Source organism: Urocitellus parryii, chromosome 6 (genome assembly GCF_045843805.1).
Source record: "Urocitellus parryii isolate mUroPar1 chromosome 6, mUroPar1.hap1, whole genome shotgun sequence".
NCBI lineage: Eukaryota > Metazoa > Chordata > Mammalia > Rodentia > Sciuridae > Urocitellus > Urocitellus parryii.
Window position 1 is genome coordinate 194,933,325 of NC_135536.1, and position 9,511 is coordinate 194,942,835.

Sequence of the window (9,511 nt, forward strand, 5' to 3'; positions counted from 1 at the left end):
CCTTCCCTCTTGCCCCAAGCCTCAGGTTCACTCCTGGGCTGCCACGCCTTCCTCTCGGGGACCGCAGGGACTGTCACTCAGGTGTGGGTTCTCAGTTGACCTGGAGCCTGTGGGGACAGCCAGGAGTTTCCACTCTTCCCCACCAAGCCCCCAGCCCCACTCGGGTGTCCTCAGCCTGACGCCAGAGACTTTGGGAGTCCCCTCCAGCCTCTCCATGACCCCTTCACAAACTGGATCTCAGGGAACCCTGGTTCTGCATGTGAACCAGACGAACAGGAGGTTCTGTCCCACCGCCTGTCCCTGGGAGGACACACACATTCACAGACATTTACCATCCACTCTGACCCAGACCATATCTGAGTCCTTCGTCACGTAGGCCCAGGGCCTCGTCCCCATAGGAAATGCTGGGAAATTCACAGGCGCACCGAGGAGGGGGACATGGATGGCAGGCAGCCAGGCGGAAGGGCTTGCTGGACTTCAGGGCCATCCCCAGCCTCCCCATCTTCCCAGCACTCAGACCTCCTCCAGGGAGCTGAGGGCTTCTCCAGGCCCTGCCAGAGCCCCAGCCTGTGCCCTAGGACCTAGGCTGGGGATTCAGTGGCTGTGAAACCCGGTGGCCACTTAGATTGAAAGTTAAGTGAAATTAGGGATCCGATTCCGCAGTCTCACTAGCCATGTTTCTTTTTAAAACTATTTTACTGTTTTTTTTTAAAATGGCTCCAGAGATAGGAGAGCTGGGGAAGGGGGAGGGGGGAAGCCAGGCTCCAGCCCCACAAGCCCTCCCCACCCGCCCCTTTCCCCTTATATATTTGTAATCTATACACAGGCCCCTGGGGTGGGGTGGGGGGCAAGGGGAACTCCCTCAGCAAGGTGGGGGCAATTCAGGCTCCCTGTCCCCTTGGGACCCAGGCTCTTCTCAAGAAGGTGGCTCTATCTGCTACCCAGGCTTCGCATCCAGTGGGGAGGCCTGCTGGCAGGGGTCAGTGCATGGCAGGCTGCATCTCAAGTGCTCCAAAGCCATGTGTGGCTAGTGATGGCCCCAAGGGGCTGTATAAGTGTCAGAAAATCTGCATCTGGACAGGGCTGCTGGTCTAGACCAGAATTCCAGGTTTTCAATTTCCAGGACTACTGCGTTTTCAAAAATATTTGGGAATCAGTGTAATTTTGTCAATTGTTCATTTTTGCCAGGAAAGTTTAAAAGGACTAATAATGACCAGAGGGCACAGTGGTGTGCCTCTGTAATCCCAGAGACTTGGGAGGCTAAGGCAGGAGAATGGCAAGTTCAAGGCCAACCTCAGCAACTTAGTGGGACCCTGTCTTGAAATAAAAACTCAAAAGGGCTAGGGATATGGCTCAGTGGTGAAATGCCCCTGGTTCAATTCCCAGTACCAAAAACAAATAAGTAAATAAATAAATGGAGTGATAATGACGAGAGAGAGAGAGAGAGAGAGAGAGAGAGAGAAAGAGAGAGAGAGAGGGAGGGAGGGGGCGGGGGGGGAGGGAGAGAGAGAGAATATGAATGATCACTAAAAGTAGTATGAAATTCTGGGGTGTATGTGTTTGGCTGGGAAATGAACCCAGGGCCTTGCACATGCTTGTTAAGTGCTGTACCACTGTGATCTATGTACCCAGTTCAATATGAACTTCTTCACCAGGGCTTGGGTTGTTTTGTTTGTTTTTGGTACTGGAGACTGAACTAGGAGCACTTTACTATTGAACTATGTCCCAGCTCTTTTTATGTTTTTTTTTTTAATATTTATTTTTTTGGAATAGATGACACAACACAATGCCTTTATTTTTTATGTGGTGCTAAGGATCGAACCCAGGTCCCGCCTGTGCTACGCGAGCGCTCTACCACTCAGCCACAGTCCCAGCCCCATCTTTTTATGTTTTGAGACAGAGTCTTGTTAAGTTGTCCAGGCTGGCCTTGAACTTGCACTCCTCCTGGCTCAGCTTTTTGAGTTGCAGGGATTACAAGCGTGTGCCACAGCCCTCAGCTTTGGGCCTTGGGTTTAAAGTATGTATAGCCTTCATTATGGGATATTAGAGGGACAACTGGAGGAACTGCATATTGAATAATTGCACTGTGGTTTGTAAGAGACTGCTCTTGTTCTTTGGAAGCTTAAAGTGGAGGATTTACCTGTGAAATGTGAGGATATGTACCAACTTTCTGTATTTAGGAAAAAAGTTATAGTTTGGATTTGGAATGTCCCCCCAAATCTCATGTGTTGAAGGTTTGGTCCCCAATGCAGCAGTGTTCAGAGGTGGGAGGTGTTTGAACCACAAGGGCTCCAATCTCATTAATGGATTAATCCATTGGTGGATTCATAACTTAACAGGCTACTGGGGGGTGGTGGAAACAGGAGGTGGGGCCTAGTTGGAGAAGGCAGGTCTTGCGGGTGTGCCTAGGCCCTTTCCCTTTTGTCTCTTGCACTTTCTGTGCTGTGGCAGCCATGATGTGAGCAGCTTGACTGCCACGCCTTCCGCCATGATGTTCTGCCTCACCATGGCTCAGAAACAACCAAGTCATGGACTGAAACCTTTGAACACAGGAGCCAAAACAAATTCTTTTTCCTTTGAGTTGATTTTCTCAGGTATTTTTGTCACAGAGAAAGACAGCTCACTAAGGACACTCTATTTACACAAGTATTATTCTATGTATAAATATAAATAAATACATAGAGAGAAGAGTTTTGGAGCAAATCTGGCCGTATGTTAACTGGTGATTTAAGGTGATGGTTATAAGAGTGCTCATTGTATTATTTATGCAACTTCTCTGAAGGTCTGAGAATTTTTCAAAATAAAAAGTTGGAAGAAAAATAAGAAGTCAAGGCAGAAGTTACGCAGGTAGTGGGCAGAGCATGAGGGAATCTTCTGAGGCCTGTCATGTCCTAATTCTTGATATGGGATGTTGGTTACATGGGCAATGATATGGATTGAATTGTACCCCCACCTTGTCCTTACCCCTACCCCACACACCATAAGATACCCATCTGGAACCTGTGAATGTGACCTTTCTGGAAACAGGCTCTTTGCAGATGTAATTAAGTTAAGGATCTTGAGATGAGCTCATCCTGGATTATGGGAGACCCTAAATCCAATGACTTACTATCCTTATAAATCAAAGGCAGTGGGAGATTTGAGACAGAGATGAAGAAAAGAAGGTCATGTAAGGATGGTGACAGAGATGGTGTCAGGAACTTCCATGGGCCAAGGAACTCCCAGAACCACAAAATCTGGAGCCTAGGAAGGATTCTCCCATAGAGCTTTCAGAGGGAGCATGGACCTGCTGACACCTTGACTTTGGACTTCGGACCTCAGAACTATGAGAAAATACGTTTCTGTTGTTTTAAGCCACCAAGTTTGTGGTAATTTGTTATAGCAGCCCCAGGAAATTAATACAGGTGTGTTCAATCAGTGAAAGTTTATCAAGCTGCACACTTAAATTATTTATGAACATTTCTGTTACATGCTTCTTTTAAAATGTACTCAAAATAAACCAAGATGACCATCTACTATCAAAAGTTTAAATTTTTAAAATAAAAAGTATAGTGAGTACATTTTTTCAAAATAAAAGGTGTGCCCTTGAAATGTAAATGGTGCTCTTGCTTTTTTCCTTCATTGCTAAGAATCCACAAAAATATCTTGTCATGGATAAGCACCATCTGCAGACTGGCTGGATCCGAATCACCTGGGGAGCTTTAAAAAAGACAGAAGCCCAGACAGAGAGATCACCAGGACAGGATAGGGAGTCCAGAAATAGACCCAATACCTATGGGAATTTGGTATATGCTAAAGGTGGCATTTTGAATCAGTTGAGGGAAGACAGAATTTTCAATGTGGTGTTGGTCCAACTGGCTAGCCACTTGGAAAAAAATAAGGCTGTATCTCTACTTCATTCCAATCACCAAAATAAATTTCAGTGATTGAAAATATAATTAGGAAAAACTACTCTAAAATGATGACAAAAGAATATGAAATGCTTTTCTTCTATAATCTCTAGGCAGGAACTGTTTTAAAGCAACATTTGCCAAATACGGATGGTCTCCCTTACTCTGCTGGGGGAGAGTGGAGAGCACTTCAGGAACTCATGTTCTAGGGAGCTGTTCTAGAACACTGCTCCCAGGTCAAAGATTTCATTGACCATTCATAATACTTTTTAAATTCTTTGCTTCATAATACTCTTAGAGTAGGAAAAGCACTCCTATATACATATAAAATCTCAAAGACATATGAGAAAGATTAATAAATTTGACTACATAAAAATAAATGGCCAGCCAAGTGCAGCGGCAAGCATCTGTAATCCCAGAGGCTCAGGAGGCTGAGGCAGGAGGATCGCAGGTTCAAAGCCAGGCTCAGCAACTTAGTGAGGCTGTCAGTAACCTAGCAAGATCCTGTCTCAAATAATAAAAAGGGCTGGGCATGTGGCTCAGTGGTCAAGTACCTTTGGGTTCAATCCCTGGCACAACAACAACAAAAATGGCCAAAACAAAACCAGGAACTGGGTGCCTGCAGGACTCCCTCCACAGTCCATCCTCTTGAGGGGGGAAGACTGACCAAGAGCTATTTGCACAGAGTGGGGTAGTAGTAAACAGACCTGAAGCTGGAGGCTACAGCACCCCCACACAAGAGGCGGTTGAGAAGGGTCTCCGTTTGTTACTCCCCTCCCCAGTACTGAAGTTGGAACCCAGGTTTTCGAACATGCTAGGAAATTGCTCTACCAGGGGGGTGAACTACACCCCAACCTCTATATTTCTTATTTTATCCCAATTAAAATTTGAGACAGGATCTCACCAAGTTGCAGGTCTGGAACTTGTGATCCTCCTGCCTCCGCCTCTGGAGTCTTGGATTATGAGCTTGCGCAGGGTGGTGGCTCTCATTCGCATTCTTGCCTTCTTCCCACTCCATGGCAAATTCAGTGCATTTGGCAACTTGCTTTTCCACTTTGCATTACATTTTTGTTCAACGTTCCACTGTTAAGTGCTATTTATGTTTATAGGTTTAGCTCCGGCTTATTGATTTTCATTCCCATACAATATTTCATTAAAGTTTTCAAAGTTTCAGATTCCTGGCCCATACCCAGAAGATTCTGATGCCTGGAGGATTCAGATGGAGCTGAGCACCTGCTCTCTTGGAAGCCCGCACAAAGAAGCTGAGCAGCCCAGTTTGGGGGATAGGGGAGATAAACCCTTGGCTTTGCCTCTCTTTTCTGCTCCTCCCTGTGGTCCCAGGTCCTGGATGCCCCCTGCATGGGTCTCCAGCGCCACCTCCTGATTCGGTCCTCTTGGCTGCCCCCTGGTGGATGCCAACAGGAGCTGAGCAGACCCAACGGGCACTCCTTCACCCATTAGCACCCAGGCCTTTGGGGCTCATTTAATGAGACTCTACTTAGACACGAGTAATCGCCATCTCTTCTAGTTCTAAAAAACACCCCACATAACACAGACATTTCTAACAGCTCTCGTTTATCGAGGCTTTATTAGGGATGGAGTCGCTGGAGTCTGCAGGATCAAATCCAGGTCTGCCCACTGATCTGTGTGACCTCTGGCAAGGCAGTGGACCTCTGAGAAACTCAGTGCTCATGAAGAGAGTATCACCTGCCTCAGAGGACTGCTTTGAGGATTAGTCAGAGTGTGAAGCGCTCCAAGCAGCGCCCACCACACAGCAGCAAGTACTAGTTACTATGATGGGCCAGACCTGGGGCTAATGAGTTCTCAGGAATAGAGGGCTTACCTGTGCCAGACACAGGTCTACATTCTTTCTGTTGGTTCTATCATTTAACATCACAACTGAATGAAGTGAGTACACTACGTTCATCCCTGAGTACAGGGGAGGAAACTGAGGCCCAGAGAAACCAAGCTACATGGAACATAACCTGAACTCAGGAAAATGTACTCCAGGGACCACAGTCTAACCACTGCACCCCCGTAATGAACTGGTGAGACAGGAACTAACCTGCATTCGTTGATGGGACACTGAGATGCACAGAAGTGAAATGACTTGCCTTGGGTCATTTAACAAATTAGTACTGGAGCTCTGGCCTGGACTTGACCCAGTTCTGTCTCCCAGCATTGTCTCATGTAATACCTTGACAACCCAGCAGGGGGGATGACACTGTGTGACAAATGAGGACTCCGAAATGAGATGGTTGAATGACTTGCTCAAGGTCACAGAACAAGAAGGCAGGGAGCTTTTTGTTGAGGACCCAGCACCTCGTTGACGCCCTGCTATAGCTTCTGGCCATCTCTCGTCTTTGTGGTCCTGGCTCAACTTCCCAGGCATCTGACTTTAGCACCACCTGCCTCTGGGCCAGCCTCAGCTCAGCCACCAGAGCCTATCTCTGTCATTCAGCCTGAGCCTGACCTTAGCCTTGGCATTTGGGGCTCAGCTTCCACTCCCTACCTTCTGAGAGGGAGCTGGTACCATGGAAAGAAGACACAGGGGGTTGGAATTCAAATGCAGCTGTGCCCCTTCATTTCTGCACAGCCTTGGGTGAGCTTCCCCATCCCCTGGAACTCACAGTTCATCACCTCTAAAGTGGGGGCAGTGATCTGTGCCACACAGGCTACCGTGAGGATGAAATGCAATGTGTTAAACTTTGAGACATGTAGGTGTCCCAGACCCTACATTTCCCCCTGCCCCGAAGTACTTGCCTTCCCTTCCAAGATGGTCCCTTGACCTGTATAAAATGTCTCAGTGCCAGGGTTGGGCTGCAGTAGGACATATGTCCTCTGATACCTGGGACAGAAGAGGTCACAAAGCACTGGGCTTACAGGCAGAATAATGTTATGTGTAACTCAGTCACAGTTCAATGGCCCCACAAGATGGATGGAGCACCTGCTCTAGACCCGTGACCATGCTGGATAATGTGGCTACAGTGGTGACCAAGAAGGACAAGATCGCCCTTTGAGACATGTCACAAGAGCCTCCCTAGCCAGTGTTCAGCTGCTAAGATAGGCACTGTAGGAGCATATTTATTGAGTACCTGCACTGTTTGCCTCAGTGTTTCACTTCATCCTCAAGGATGCCACATGAAGCACTGATATCTTCCCTAATTCATAGGTTAGGAAACAAAGGAGTAGATGGAAGGTCTCAAGGTGGAGGTGGGAGAGATGCAGACACGGGTTCAGAGCCCACAAGCTCAGTTGAGTCCCTGCACGTCCTTTCATCCCTGTAAGTTCTATTGTCTTCCCATTTCTCAGATGAGGACACTGAGACTGGCAGGGAATGAAGCCCGACCAAGATCAGACAGCACACAAATGTAGGTGCTGGGATATTTGGATGCTCAGTTTGGCCTGACTCTGAGTACTTTACCCCATGTCATCGTACCAAGAGAAAACTCATTAACAACCAGCTTCTGCCCAGCAGAGAAACCTGGGTCTGGCTTTGGGAGGCTCAGTCCATTGAGGAACTGGGGATAACTGGCCACACTGCACCATGGCATCTGCTATGATAGAGGCATGCACAACTTATGCCTCACCGTAGGGAGATGGCAACTATACTGGGAAAGAGGTGATGCTTAAACAAGACACAGAAAAATGAGGACTTGAGAAAGATCACATGGACTTGGAAGGGGGCCCTTTCCTACAGCATGGAATCATTTGGATCAGTTAATTTTCTGTTCATCTCAGATCCATTCTCTCACATTCTCCTGATGGGCTCCATTTGGCAAAGGCTGAGCTCTGCAAACCATGTTTCCCAGGCTCCTTTGCCAACTGTCTTCCAGCTAGGGTCAGCCAATGGGAAGTCCTGATGACAGATTGGAAGGGAAGAACCAGGAAGAAAGAAACCAGGGTATCTCTCCCCATCTCTCAGTCCTGGGAAAGGTGGGCTATGGGAGGTGCTTGGGCAGCTTCGGAGACACCTCCAAGGATTTAGCTCCTGCGAGATGGGCCTTGAAGAGCCCCAATTCCTGGTCTCTAGTGATCCATCTGCTCTCTTTATACCTCCTGCTCCAGAGAGACTGGGGCTTCTTGAGGTTGCCATTGTCAGGTCTGCCTCGACCCCCAGGCTGCTGTTTTGCCATCAAACAGCTCTGTTGCTGATTCTCAGTATTAAATTCCTTTTTCTTTTCTTTTGGTGGTACTGGGGATTGAACCCAGGAAACTTCACCACTGAGCTAATTCCAGACTTCATCCCCAGCTCTTTCTTGTATTTTATTTAGAGACAGGGTCTCATTGAGTTGCTTAGGGCCTTCTTAAGTTGCTGAGGCTGGTTTTGAACTTGCAATCCTCTTGTCTCAGCCTCCTGAGCCACTGGGATTACAGGCACGTGCCACCACGTGGCTTACATTATCTCTTTTGAACCATCTGACATGATTCCTATTTTCCTGATTTATATCCCTCATCTTCTGTCTGTTACCTGTCTGTAAAATGAGGGATCATTCTTCATTCATACAGTAAAACTGGGCTAAATGTTGCAATACCATAGGAAATAGGCAGGGTAAAGGAGACAAAATCTAGGCCCTGCCTGTTCCTCGAGTCTCCGTATGATCAGACGAGATGCCTGTGTGCATGTTACTTGCTACCTGAATATCAAGAATTACTGTCATGGGCTGGGGTTGTGGCTCAGTGGGAGAATGCTCGCCTATCATGTGCAAGGCCCTGGGTTGGATCCTCAGCACTACATAAAAATAAATAAAAGGTGTTGTGTCCAACTACAACAAAAAAATAAATATTAAAAAAATCACTGCCACACACACAGGCAAATATTATTTGGACTTCAGCCTATTTTCTGAATTTAAGGGTTGAGATGTTAGGGACCTTCCCCACTGCCCCACCCACCTCCAATCCTGAAGATTTAGGACAAATGAAAGGAAGCCTTAATTTACACCACAGGGTGTCAACTGAAGGGATTCATTATCCCAAGTGGTGGTACAGTTTTAAGCTATAAATAGGTTTTTAAAAACAGGTTTAGCCAAGCCCTAGATGGCAATGGCATAGAGGGAAGGTAGGGAGGAGCCACAAAGCACCCACCTGCTAGTGGCCTACTCTCAGCCCTGCTGCCCACTTGGGGCATCTGGGCATGAGGAGATTGGGCTGGGCCAGGAAACCAGGGCTGAAATTCCAAAAGTGCTGACCATCAAGTGCCTGAGCTTGGACAAGCCACTTCACTGCTCTTGAGCCCGTTTCCTCATCGGCAAGGTGGGAATTCTGAGAGGATCTAGGATTTCTGGTTGTTGTGATTACAGTCTAAAGAACTCGATGCAGCATTTGGAACTTGGTAAGTGCTTGATAAACACTGGCTAGTATGACTATTATCTGCTGCAGGAGACTTGGCTGGGACTCATGCCCTCTCCAACAGACCAGGAAACTTGCTGTATGATTTTGAGCAAGTCAATTCCTTTCTCAGGGCTTCAGTTTCCTCATCTGTAAAATGTCTGAGGAAAAGACAAAGTATCCATTCAAGAACCAGCTAATATTAGAGGTACACTAGAAATGGTACAGCGATATAAAAGGATGGCGCTGCTTGGTTTCTAATGTTTCATTTCTTTTTTTTTTAATTTTAATGT